This window comes from Amphiura filiformis, chromosome 13 (assembly GCF_039555335.1).
Source record: "Amphiura filiformis chromosome 13, Afil_fr2py, whole genome shotgun sequence".
NCBI classification, from domain to species: Eukaryota; Metazoa; Echinodermata; class Ophiuroidea; order Amphilepidida; family Amphiuridae; genus Amphiura; species Amphiura filiformis.
In genome coordinates, this window is record NC_092640.1 from 18,404,473 (window position 1) to 18,419,358 (window position 14,886).

General features: G+C 38.2%; 1 long non-coding RNA gene across 2 annotated transcripts; it reads left to right on the forward strand.

Annotated features, from left to right (window-relative positions):
- The first annotated feature begins 266 nt into the window (after positions 1–266).
- Positions 267–5,287, forward strand: LOC140167210 (uncharacterized). 2 transcript variants are annotated; one of them, XR_011861002.1, is made up of 4 exons: positions 277–379; positions 654–696; positions 2,822–2,994; positions 4,460–5,287. It is a non-coding gene; the product is annotated as an uncharacterized lncRNA (long non-coding RNA). The 2 variants fall into 2 exon arrangements; XR_011861001.1 differs by lacking the exon at positions 654–696 and having other exon boundaries at positions 267–379.
- The last annotated feature ends 9,599 nt before the right edge of the window (positions 5,288–14,886 follow it).

Sequence of the window (14,886 nt, forward strand, 5' to 3'; positions counted from 1 at the left end):
ATTTTAATTGACTTGTCATTATTTTTAATTACCTACAGCTCCATGAAAGTACACACTAGGATCACTATGTCATTAAGTTTATGGTATAATGTACGAACATTGCTAATCAGAATGCAAAAAACGAATACAAACTCTGCAAAAATGCATAAAATGCACACAGGTGCATACAATTGCACGAAATATTAATATCTGTAAAAATGTTATGATAATAAAAAAGTCCATTTAACAAAATGCATATTTCAGATATAGGATGACTATAATAACTGATGAGTTTCTTTTTGTGCCTGGTGTAGTCACGATAGTGTGTATGGCATTGGCAGTCAAACGAGAAAAACCAAGGGATATTGATTGCTACAAGTTTTTGTGTGTCGTAAAGCAGGTAAATTTTTCATTATACTTGATCTCCAAAATGAGCGATATTTTAGTAATTACATCGAGCTCTATTAGTAGCTCGATGGTCAGAGGCCAATATGGGAACAAAACACAAAGGCATAAATTGATTGGACTTGTTCTCCGAAACAGTGAGTTATTACACCTACAGCAATACAACATGGCAGTCAGATGTATCGATATCGATACGTATCGATATCGATACACCTTTACATAAAAGCTATATTTTGATGTGTTTTTTATGCTCTTGCCTTCTTATGCAGTCTGCAAAGGGGGCCGTGTCATCGTTTCAGGCTTATACCACTCGTAAGTACAAAAACACTGTGTTTTGGGCCCAAATGGGGTAAAATTGGAAACATTTGCACGCCTCACGCGCACTGGCCAACAAAATAGGAAAAACACACCTCATTTTTGGCTAAAACGAAGTCTTGTCAAACATACCCCTTTTCACTCATATTTCACCAAATGGAAAGAGAACCCCTAGCAGTGGCGGCGGAAGCATTAACGTTTAGGGGGGTATGGATCGGGGGACGAACATATTTTGTTACGGTTTTACTGGGACTTTTTTTCAATGTCAATCATGTCAATTCAGACCATTTACTACCGGTACACTATATCAGTGGATAGCTACTTCATCAATACTAAAACCAGTAGTAAATACTACTTCATCAACACTAGTATCAGCAGTAGACAGCAACTAAGCCTACACTATAATCAGTAGAATGCTGACAATCAATAGAAATACCAGCAGTGAATAATACTTCATCAACAATAGTATCAGCAGTAGACAGCAACTAAGCCTACACTATAATCAGTAGAATGCTGACAATCAATAGAAATACCAGCAGTAAATACTACTTCATCAACAATAGTATCAGCAGTAGATAGCAACTTAGCCTACACTATACGGTAATCAGTAGACTTTTTAAAAAAAAGTGGGGGGATGAGGCTGTGGGATCACGAAATGCCCTTTTAATATACACAAATTAATTTGGTTAAAGGAGTTTTGGGCTTTGGTTTTTTAGATCGTAATATAATAAAATAATGAGGCTAGTTAAAAATTCACCGAATTCAATTCGTCTTGTTCACTGTATCAGATATTGCGTTTCCCTAATATCAGTGTTTATTATATGGTTTTGCTCGTTGTTACGGTTGTAGTGTCCATTTCGTATAATACTACTTGCTATACACAAAAAACAACCCGTGTAAAGAAATGGTACAGATCACCAGTTTCAATTTGAACTTTGCCTTTGTGGTATTATTTGGAGCGGTCAAGCCCATTGTGCTATTACGTATACGTATTCTGTGTAGTCATGATAGTGCGTATGACATTGGCAGTCAAACGAGAAAAAACAAGGAATATTGATTGCTACAAGTTTTTGTGTCGTAAAGCAGGTAAAACTTTTATTATATTTGATCTCCAAAATGAGCGATATTTTAGTCATTACATCAAGCTCTATTAGTAGCTCGATGGTCAGAGGCCAATATGGGAACAAAACACAAAGGCCCAAACTGATTGGACTCATTCTCCGAAACAGTGAGTTATTACACCTACAACACCGACAACAGTCAGTTGCAAGTTGTATCGATATCGGTACGCCCTTATGATGCGCGAAAGACGCGAGGACAATTTTGTTAACGTTTTTTATGCTCTTGGCTAGAAGAACATTGTGTACATGTACTTACTCAAAACTTCTATAGTTTGCATAGGGGGCCGGTGTCATGGTCATCATGAACGATCAATAGTTTTGATTCAGGTGCGTTTTGCCATAGACTCTAAATATTTAGAGTCTGCGAACATTTTGCCTTTTTCTTGCGAACAGCTATTGCTAAAAATGTTATAATACAAATTTTATATATGCTCCAATGTATATGGTATTATTTCCATGGTAAAAGAAATGGAAAGAAAAATAACAAATTCCAGTTTCCCCAAATATTTTTTACTCCACTGTTTTCTTACAATCTATTTTGTGTGCGTATACCGTATATGCTATATCATATGGGCAAACTGGATACTGGTATGAAAACCAAAGCAACGTGATCAATAAATCTTGCATCGGGGCTTGAGTTTGGAATTCCAATTTCCTTTCTCACGAAGTAAGGGCTAAGAGTAAAATTGTACAATTGTGTTTGGGAGTGGCCTTCTCTCCTTTCTCCTTTTCCTTGCTATATTCTTCCATTTCTTGCTTTGTTTATCAAAGCTATACCTGGGCCAGCATGCATCTTATTAGCCTATACACTGGCTACCCAGGCTTGTGCATTTTTATTGTATGAGCTTGGAACGGTCCATGGATTTCTCCATGGATTTCCCATGGATTAGCATGTGTCCCTCACGGACCAACCTGGGTAAACAAACAAACAAACAATAACATCCGCATAGTCAGTGCATGGAATATTTTTTTTGTATTTTTGGAATACTTTTCAATTACAGTTCGGTTCTCGATCAGTCTACAACTTGTAACGAAAGTGACAAAATGGATCCAAGATACTTGTTGATACTTGTGGTCGTGTGCATCATGACTGAGTCACTTACAAGTGCAAACCCGCTACATCGAGTCAAACGTGGCAAGGCGGATCCGTATCCGTTGCCCCGTCCGTTGTCCCGTAAGTACCACTATATTTGTCTGGAGGAGAGAGGGGGGGGTACTTGAATTCTGTCCGGAGGGGAGGAGGGGGGTATATACTTGAATTCTGTCCGGGTACTCTTGCTCGATCCGAAAAGAGAAAGACTAGCACAAGTCTCGGGATTTACACAAAGGGTATGGCTGTATAGACCTAAGGGGGACCTAGCTATGGCTGCCATTGAGGTGTAGGAATGCGTGAAATTGGATTCGTCTAACCACCCACGGAAAACCACGGAATTCGGTGTTTTAAATCACGGAAAACTTGCCACTTTAGTATAGGTGTAGATCCCAGGGGGATGGGGGATAAATCTCCTCAATATATTGACAGGGGGATGGTTCATACAATTACCCCCATGTTGACACCTTCAGGTACAGTATGCTGTATTTATAAATACGTTTTTATAAATACGCACGTGACGGATGGGCACGACATACCAAGACCAGCAAGCTCATGCATATTGACCACCATACAGAAAAGGATAGGAACTCTACGTAGATGAATATCATCAAATTTAAGTATTAATTGAATAGCAAAATTATTACACACGGGGTAATTCCGAATTTGTAATATGATCTCAAAAACAACATTTTGAAAGTATTTGACGACGGAAAAAAATATTCAACGACGGAAACGTTTACAATATATGATCACAAAGTTGGACAAAATAGACAATTTTGCTGCACAGTAGTCTCATGTTGTTCCGCCTTTGCATTAATATGTATAGGAAGACCACCCGCTATGTAGAAGGTCACTTCGAGACGACTTACTGTCTACAATTAAGCTGTTATGGCATCGCGGAGGTTTATAAAAAAGCATGTAGGTTTCTGACCAAATTAACCCCATATTTGGCCATATAAACCTAAAAAGTGCCAATTTTGGTGCGCTTCGCGCGAATTTATTCCAATTTGGTCTTTTGTACCACACTTCGCCAGTTTAGCTTCAATATGGTATTTTTGCGCGCATTTGTAGCATAAACTGATAAAAAAATAAAATGAAAGTCAACCGAGGTCAAAGGTCATCACGGAGAGTTCAAATTTCGTCCGATCCGGCTTATATAAAACTTGGTGGGTGGAATCCTGCATATGAGGGGAACATGTAAAAATATAATCAAGGTCATCCGAGGTCAAAGGTCATCCAGGGGCTAAAATTTAAACTTCGCCCGATTGACTTAAACTTAGTGAAAGTAATTCTCCATATTACGGGAGCATGGACAAAATCAAACTGAGGTCAAAGATCATTATGGGGTCAAATGTTAGAGTATGCCCAATCGGGCTTAAAAGTGGTAAAAATATCCTCAATATAACGTGAACCAGTTGCCCTCACAGCTACGAGTGAACTAGTTTTTCTAACTTTTGTGATTTTTCACAGTGCACAGTTAGCATCACAAGTAAGATCCCCGGGTAAGATCATCATAACATTCAAATGTATTTTCTATTTTTAACAGCCGTTGAATGTGCCGTAAACATGGAATTTACGGGATGTGGCACAGCCTGCCCTCCAACTTGTGCTGAGCCCGAAATTGTTATGTGTGTGATGATGTGTATGGTAGGCTGTTTCTGTAAAGAAGGTTTGCTCTTGAACTCAGATGGCGACTGCGTGTCTGCTGAACAGTGTAGCCATGATGCAGTCATGTCTACAGTAGAATTCATCTCGACCTTTGCAGGACTTAAACGCCATTAAAAGCTATTAAGGTTAAACAAAATCATTTATGGCTTTGTCAGCTCAAAAATATATTATCATCTTACACGTAAGAAAACATGCATACCAATCATGTGAAATAAAACAAAAATTTAAAAAAAGTGTAAAAATGACCATTTTAGCTTATTTTGTCACCTTCAGTCAGCTCCTATTGTTAAATTTGTTTACCGATGCTTGGTAACAAATTTGATTGACAGGCAATAGCTTGTCACCTGTCATGCGCAACACAATTATCTCTATAAAACATACTATAAAGATGTCAGCCTCATGCAATTATACTGATCATCAGTTGCAAGCTCGACCCAAGACGCACTCGGCCTAAAAGACACTGCCCTATTGTAATGCAGCCAGAAAAAACCCGACCGGCCCGGTCAATATTTTTTGAGGCCTGTGATTGGTTGGGTGGGAGTGGGGATCATCCCCCACAGATAATTTTAAGGAATACATGGGAACAGCAAAGAGTCCTTAAAACCGGGCCTTAAAATGACTAAAAATGAGATAAGAAATTTACAAATTGGGATAAAAATTTGTCTTTTCGGCCTATCCCTCACACTAAAATCCTGGCCAATAATGGGCTGTGCTGGAGTTTGATTGGCAGAATCGTTTCGGGTAGGCCTATCACATTCATGTTTTATATAGCACGAACGGCTTGCGTTTCAAGATGTATTTGTAAGTTGTTTGTAGGGCTCTGTTTAGTTAGTTCGTTGGGGTGGATGTTTCATGTTTATTTTGTTTGTTTTAGCAGAGAAAATGGGGACATCTAAAGGCTGTGCAATAATTATGAGCCCTGGGGAGGGTAAAATTAGGGGTGGGGACAAGAAATTTTGGCGAGCCGAAAGGGGATGGGAAGCAATTTTGGCAGGCCGAGAGGAGGGCAAGTGAATTTTGGCACATAAAACACTCTAAAAATGCTTAGGAAAACCGTACGGAAAAGCTTAATGCAAATTTTCCTTCACGCTGCGCTCGCAACATGTAGGCCTATAAAGACCATTTAAAGTTGGTAAATTGACATCCCAAAAATTTGGCATGTGCAATAGGGGGGGGGGCGATTTTTTGGCGGGCCGAGAGGGGGGGGGCAAGCGATTTTTGGCGGGCAGGGGGGGAGCAATTTTGGTCTCATTTTCCCAACAAATTACTCTTATCATACAGTGTATTCTGCATGTACAATATTACCCCCCCCCCCCGTGTGGGCCCCTCCCACATACCCGAAGAGGAGGAGGGGTCGAATATTTGATGAATTATTGTTTTTATATTCAGTGCGCATTATATATATCAAATTTCGGGATCTGAGAAAATCCGAATTTTAAAATGAAAATTCCTTAGAACCCTGACTGGATGACTCGGCTAGATAATGGTACTCATTTTTTTTTTTTTGGCAAAATCAAAGTTTTATATTATTGAGAACACCTTTTCATGCCAAAAATTGATGAATTTTAGTCCATTATCGGACCAGCATGCCACTGATTGCTGTCGGGTTTTGCGTTCAAAAACTCATCTCTTTTTCCCTCAATGAATATTACCCTAGTAAGAAGTATGTAATGTGTATTAATGAACGATGACGTTTGAGATGCTGCTGCATGGACTGATGCCGTATAGGCCTATGTATACCATGTAGGCCTATACTCTTAAAGGTCCGTAACCCGATCGACAACATCATCCCCCCGATTTTTGTCATTGTTAACAGCCATTGTCAGTAAGAATGGGACCGAATTGGGACTTTGTGATTCAAGTGCGTCATGGATTTTCTTTAAAAAAAATAGTATGATGCAACATCAGTCCCAGAAACTACCCCAAAAATTTTAGCTTCCTCGCTCATTTTGTTTGTCCGAAAAAAATGATTGAAATTTTGGCCTCATAAACATCGTTAAATGGTTTATCAATTAGCAGCCACTAGAAAATTGTGCGCCAACGTTGGCCCATTGAAAAGAAAACATTTTTTGAATCCTTTTATGAGTATCATTACAATGACACAAAAAAATGGTTGGGTTACCATTGGCGCGTCGTAATAATCAAGTTTAAAATATTAGTGAAAAGCGCCCTCGTGCTGTTTTATGTGGCTTTAAACTCATTGCGCCATTAAGCACCCATGAAAAAAGCAAGATGAAATGGATAAACTAATCATTTAGAATCAAATGCAAATGCAAAATTGATGGGTGCTCGTTGGCGCAAGAAGAAAATGGAGGTCAAAGGTCAAATTTTCTAATTTTGAGCCATTTTCACACCTCGTCAATTTCATGCGCCAAGGTCGAAGAACAGAAACAGTGGTGTTCAGTGGTAAACAAACTGTAACTCTACTAAAAGAAGCAGTAAAAAGCTTGGGTCCTGTTGGTTTAGTATTTTTTATGATTTTCTAAATATCATCTTAAGGCAAGTAAACAGTAAATAATATGCCATGCCGTACTATAGACGAATCCAACGAGCCAAGTCATGGTCAGGATTTGGTCGGACATCTTTGGGTAGCCGCTTGCACCAACCTAGTGTTTTGAGCGTCCAATATTGTGCAAATAAAAGCCGCCTAACACCTAAAGAAGATGCAAGGACAAGAAGTACATCATAGCATAGATACCGCGTGTAGTTAATCCGATTATTATGTATTAAGGTGTAAAACGGGTGTGATGGAATGCAGTTTAAAATTTCCGCCAAGGCCGAATCATTTCATATTTTGAGTGCATTGTAGCCGACGGCTACCCAACTAAAGGCTGCTAGTCAGGTGTAGGAATGCGTGAATTTAGATTCGTCTATATGCGAAGCATCCTCTACTAGATATGCCAACAAGTACCCATGGTGTTTTAACTTTAGTTAGTTTATTCAAGTGCTGTTGATTGCATTTCTGTGGAAATAGGTGTGGGCTCATGTTGGCGCAAGGATATTTTAAGGGTCAAAGGTCACTTCAAAATCACAAAATGCTACTTTTATGTTAGTTTGTGCGACCAATATGCAATCTTCAAGTATCCATTTCTCGATGCGCCAACAAGTACCCATGGTGTTATAACTTCATTTAGTTTATCCAAGTGCTGTTACTTGCTTCTGTATGAATATGTTTGGGCTTATGTTGGCGCAATGATATTCTAAGGGTCAAAGGTCAATACAAAAAAACTCAAAATATGACAAATTGAATTCTTTGTGTGTTGGTAATTTCAATGCCAACAAGAATTTGTTCACTACCTATAACCTATGTCAACTCGATTTATTACATGAGGTAGAAATTGGGACACTGTTTGCGCACATTTTCACAGTTGCACAAACTGGCAAAAAAGTTGCTCTTTGTGCTTTAGGATTGACCTTTGACCCTTAAAATATCCTTGCGCCAACATGAACCCAAATTAATTTCTACATAAATGCAAGTAACAGCACTTAGATAAACTGATTGAAGTAAAAACATTATGGGTACTTTTTGGCACATCTAGTAGTTGACGCTTGAAGATTGCGTATTAGTTGCACTAACTATCATAAAGCAGCACTTTATGGTTTTGGATTAACCTTTGACCCCTAAAATATCCTTGCGCCAACATGAGCCCAAACTAATTTCTACATGAATGCAAATAACAACACTAAAATATGGTGAATGAAGTAAAAACACAATGGGTACCTGTTGGCACGTCCTGTTGTGGATGCTTGAATATTGATGGAACCCCTATTTGGTCTATTATTTACTATTTACTAGGCTTTAGGATGATATTTAGAAAATCATTAAAAATACTAAACCAACAGGACCCAAGCTTGTTTCTGTTTCTTTTATTAGAGTTTCTTTACTAATGAACACCACTTTTAATGTTCTTTGACCTTGGCGCACAAAATTAATGAGGCGTGAAAATGGCGCAAAATAAGAAAATTTGACCTTTGACCCCAATTTTCTTCTAGCGCCAACGAGCACCCATCAATTTTGCATTTGCATTTGCTTCTAAATAATTAGTTTATCCATTTCAGCTTGCTTTTTATATGGGTGCTTAATGGCGCAACGAGTTTCAAGCCACAGAAAACAACACGAGGGCGCTTTTCACTAATATTTTAAACTTGTTTATTACGACGCGCCAATGGTAACCCAACCATTTTTTTGTGTAATTGTAATGACACCCATAGAAGGATTCAAAAACTGTTTTCTATTTACTGGGCCAATGTTGGCGCACAATTTTGAAGTCATTGCTAAATGATAAACCATTTAACGATGTTTTGGGGGCCAAAATTTCATTATTTTTTTGCGGACAAACGAAATGAGCGAGGAAGCTAAAATTTTTGGGTTATTTTCTTGGACCAATGTTGCATCATCCTATTTTTTTTTAAAGAAAATTTATGATGCACTTGAATCACAAGAGTCTGAATCTTACAGACAGTGGCTCTTAATGAGTTTTTGGTATCACAAAATAGATACTATTTTTCTCATTACTATCCTGAAATTTGACGCTCCAAGTCGATGTATTTCCGGAGAAATCGGAGAATTCACACAAAAATAGCTTACTTCCTGGCTACCAATTTCTTGAATTATGGTCTGGCTTTAATTATAGTCTCCTCAACAGCTAGTTTGGTTTCGCATCATTCACATTGTATAAAAAGAGCGAACCACAATAACTGCTGAAGAGACTTCAGATCGACTACGTTACTATATAGGTATTAAACTTCCTTCCCAAATTAGTAGCTATCCGCGTGGCGCAGTCGGTTAGAGCATCGTATTTTGACCCAGAGCAGAGGTCCCCGGTTCAAATCCCGGTAGTGATAGCTTTTTTTTCTGCTCCATTTTTTAAACCCAAAATTATTTACATTCATTTGAAATGTACATATTGCAAAGGGAAATACATTTGGTTTCTTTTTTTTCTGAATCGGTATGAAAAAGAGTTTTTAAAAATCTAAATTTTCCGTTCACTATTATACTATAGTACGGGCATTTTCAGCATTGTCGTCGGGGCATTTCTGTTTTGCTTTGTTATTGAGCTCTATTGCCATTATGCCATAATTTATATACAAAAATCATCATGAACGATATACAGACGAACACGAAAAGACTGGTTGTGGGGAAATGTCATAGTAGTAGTATTGAAATGTGTAGGCTACAGTGGAGCTTGTGGGGAGCTTGTGTCAGTGCAATCACGCCACGCACGCACAGAGATCCTTCAATGGCACGCATGGCACATCACGAATTACGGCACATGTTATTGCTTCCCTTCCCAGAATGCAATTCACGCATACCAAGTATTGGGTTGCAAATTTTGCTATTTATTCACATTTACGTAGAAAATACTCTCGTTTTTTTCACAAAGCTGCATAAAGGGGACAATCTTTGATATTATATGTAATTTTAAAGACAATCCATATCCAAAACCAATTAAAGTCTAAATGGAAGCATTGGGTCAAAGGTTTGATGTGGACCTTTTAGCTATATCATTTCGCTTTGTGTGGCCTTCGGGGTGGACTTGGGGTGGGGTGGGGTAGGTTGGGTGGGGGTGAGTGAGTGTGTGTATGTATTTCCCTTGGGATATAGGCCTACTATTCAAATCCCAATTTGTAGCGCTGAGCGACACGCTGTATGTTTAACATACCGAATTTTACAAATTACTCTTATATATATCATACCATATGTATTCTTCATGCATAAGTAGGGCCTACCCCATGTGGGCCCCTCCCACATCCCGATGGGGGGGGGGGGCAATTTGATGAATCATTGTTTTTATATTGCGCATTATAGGCCTATACTATCAATTTCAGTCATGTAGGCCATGTTTAATATTATATTAGGTCAAAAAAACTTTTCAAAAAAGTCTAAAACACTCGGGTTTTTATGTCAAAAATGGTCTCTTTTGGGGTGCTAAATCTGCTAAAATGTTTGTCGTCTTGAAATTTTAACCAAAAGCATGCACACTGAACGTGAAGGCCCAGGATGGGGTGCCGGTAGGTGTGGTGGGGTGGGGGAAGCAGTGGATACCAAGCACAAAAAATGTTTAATTATTGCCTTATTTTTCTGCTACAACATCAGCCATATTGGTCATGTAATAAAACCAAAAAACATTTTTTTAAGAGTGTCTCTTGTGCATAAAAGTATAGGAAACTCGTAACTTTAAAGCATGTTTTCTGGAAGAATTAAGCACTTGTTATTAAAAGTGTAGAACAAGCCAGGAGCTTCGAAATGTTCTTTTTTAATAGCCTCTGAAATGTCCTTTCCTGTGGTGCGCAATGTGCAGAAACCATCTGGCTTACCCCCACCAGGGCCCTTGAGCGGGCCCCCGAACTCCCAGGCCGTGCTGGGCGACAGCTCCACTCGCTACGCTACGATTTGCAAGTTCAGGATTTTTTGGGGTCTGTCTGTGCATCTCTGAATTTTGTAACAATCCAAAAAGTTGAGGGGTCTCATTTTTTTTTAACACCCCCTTAATTGTTGGACTGGGATTGACAAGCCAGTAGGCCTATATAAGCGCCGAGTATTTAGGTCCATTTTTAATATCATTAAAACTTTTGCTCCATTCGTGCGAATTTGTTCCAGCAAAATCATTTTGATAGTAGGTCATCAAGACACAGGTTTTGCAATTTGAGGCCCTGCACTGGTACCCCCCCCCCCCCCCGTTTTCGAGGCTCACATCCCCCCTCAGACACCCTCCCGATGGTCGCGCTATTCCTGAGTCCGCCACTGCCTACTAAAAATTGCATGTTTTTTTTTGCCATGCGTGGGGGGGGGTATTTTTGCAATGCGCAAAGGCCATTAAATTTTTTTTTTTTCCATGTTAGGCCTATTTCACAACCCATTAGGTATAGGCCTATTAGGCCTAGTTTTCATGTGTTTTTGTTTCTCATGCATTACTTTTATGTATTTAGGGGGCTGTGAAGTTTTCTTTGGAAGGGGGGTCCCAAATTTACAAAAAGTCAGCGCCAATAAAATTGCGCCCCCCTTCCCGGCCACCACCGATACACCTTGCCCCTTAACAGGCTAACATTGTATTGAAATCGGTCCTTTTAAATAAAATAAACACACTATCTGTAGTCATCTTGTGACTCAGATTCTCTACATTTGGTCATTAAAAATTTTATGACCCCCCTATTTTTCTTTCCAAAAATTTACGACCCCCCCCGTATATTTGGGACCCCCCGAAGAAAATGCCAGCCCTTAATATTTTTTTAAGATTGGTTTTAGGCCTATTTTTTTTTATTTACGTATACTATTTAGCCCTATTAGATTTCATATTGTAGGCCCTATGGATTAATTATATATTTTCTGAGAGAAGAGAGAGAGAGAGAAATAGAGAGGGAAAGCAAGAGGGACTGAAGGAGAGTGCGGGAGAGGAAGAAAATGGCAAAGAAAATTGGACACAGTTGTTTGACATAGCGCCGATAGCGGGTCAAATTGAAATAAGGCCGAGTTGGTACTAGATACGAGTTGTCACAGGGCACACAACGTGAGTGACCTTGTGACCTCTTCAGAAATCAATACACGCTGAAATGCTGAATTCAAATCAAGTGTCCGGAGGATAAATAATTTGAAATTTTGGCATCTTTGGACCAAATTGGTAAGAAGTAAGTTACTGATTAGCATGTAACGCTATTCATTAATCGTCATGTCCATTTTGACATCAACAGAATGAAAGATGTTGATGAAAGAGCGATTTTTTCGGCGTGTATTTTATGGAGTGGCCGTAACTCGATAATTGAAAACCGTCACAAAATGACAGCGGAGTGTGCCTAAACGCCCAGATATTTCATTTTTGGTGAATCCTAGTAACACTAGCATACCACATATGTTATGGTAAGGTATCATAGAAATAATGTAGCTAAGAATTCTGGCGATAATATCATACACAAAAACAATATTATTGTTACAAAAAATGACAACAAGTGGTACCAGATTCCATGCAAATTTTGCCAATGCTTAAGCTTATAAAATAAAATCAACACAAGCTTTATACAGGCTGAATACTGACATTATTTTATTGAACTGTTTATTATCTGTAGCCAAATTAAAAGCAAAATCGGGGCATGCATCACTAAATTATGGCCTATGTCACAAAAATCTTCATGCTCACGTGACGTGAACAAAATTGAAACACTGACAATTTTGTGTATGAGCTAGATTAATAAATCATAATTAATAATAATGCTTAGAATGTTAGCTTCGAGATGACCTATGATTTTTAGGTCTACGATGTTTATTTTCTGGAAAAAAAATTGGTTTAGGTGGCTACGTACAGCCCAGATTAGGATGAGAACCATAGAAATTTCGCGTAACCTTAAACCAAGATAACACTCATTGAAACAGCTCAACTGATTAAATCGGATCTTCTCTGGTTGTGCACATGTGTCTGTTTTACACGTGCGATATCGCAATAAAGCTGGTATTATAGCTTCAGTTGGGTAACCGATTATAAAGGAAGCGAAAGGAAACAATGGTATGTGGACCTTTGTTCACGAAATGAGACAATGGCCTGCTTTTTGTTAACCAGCATTCTTGAAAATGAGCAACATAATGATTGTTGACTTAACACGGTTTGGAAATAATTTCTTCATATTTTTGGTGTTATCTGTCGTTTACATATCCTTCCTAAAATACAAAAGTGCGACCCTCTCCAAACACCTAAATTAGCTAAAAATTTAGGACATGTTACAAAACTATATTTTCTAGAATTTCGTAGAATAGTATAAATGTAGCTTGTACCGTTTTTTTGTGGCATCCTTCAGAACGGAGCGGTCCGTTACCAATATAGCTCAATATTTTCGGTCAAATCTCCATTCAATTAACACGGGGAGTTATAGCTATGAGCTATAGCTATGCTTTGCCCTCACTCATATTCTACGAAAGTGCGACCCCTTCTGAACATCTAACCTGTAATTTTAGGTCATAGAATAGTTAAAATATTGGCCGGTTATTTTTCACACAGTGATGTTAACTAGGCAAATGCAATATACTTCTAACATAGACTATTTGTAAAGGTCGCGCGTCAATGGTGAGAGCACTGTGTATTGTGTATAGGAAAACGGACAGTAACTGCAGTATGCCTGTATAAAAGCGTGTACTATGCGCGCGGTGAGCAAAGGGTTTTAAGAATATTTTAGTATTAAGGAATCTGGAATGAGCGTTTTGAGCGTTTCGACAGTAGGCCTATCAGTATTTTTTGTGGGACATGAGAGCACATCAGACATATCGAATTGCATTCTGAATACGAAGTATGTCTTTTTGATATCAAATAATTTCCATTTTTTGAAATTCACGATATAATACAAATTTTATGACAAATTATTAAAATTTGATATTTTTCACATTTTGATATATAACAGTCCTTGAAGTAATTTTTATAAATCTAATAATATATTCTTAAAGTGTATGTAGCTGGGAGGAAAAGCCGACGATCAATTGGAAATTTTGACCTTTCATATTGAAGATATGGATTTTCCCCCAAAAGACCTAATTTTTTTTTGGGTGTTTTGGGAAAAAATCCATATCTTCAATACGAAAGGTCAAAATTTTCAATTGATCGTCGGCTTTTCATCCCACCTATTCATACATTTTAAGTACATATCATCAGATTTACATTTAAAATAGACTTGGTGATTTATTAAAGCATTATTTACAATATTGTTTCATGCAGGCCAGCCGAAGCCGACCTACACTCATTAGAATTCTGATGAGTGTAGGTTGGTTTGGCTGGCCTGCATGAAACAATATTGTAAATAATGCTTTAATAAATCATCAAGTCTATTTTAAATGTATTCCAACTCCCTTCTTGGTTGAGCACTTTACTGTGGATGATTTACCTTACTTGGATTTATTTATTTATCATCAGATTTATAAAGTTTACTTCGGGTCCTGTTAGATATCAAAAATATTAATTTTAATCATTTGCCATAAAATGTGATTACATTGCGAATTTCAAAAAATCACAATTATTTGATATCAGAAGGACATTCTTCGTATTCAGAATGCAATTCGATATGTCTGATGTGCTCTAATGTCCCAAAAATAAATACTGTCCAAACGTTCATACCCCAGCCCATTTCGGAATGCGATCATGAATTTTGAAGAAAAAAAAGTTTCCAAAGGCTTCGTTGGGATTCGAACCAGCGATTCGAAACTTCCTTCGATTACGCGTCTAGCGCTTCACCGTTCGGCCACGATGGCAGTTGAGTGGAGGAGTGTAATGATAAATGATAAATCTCATAATGCCATCTTTAGCCTTTTGTTTACTAAAAAAGACGCGTTTT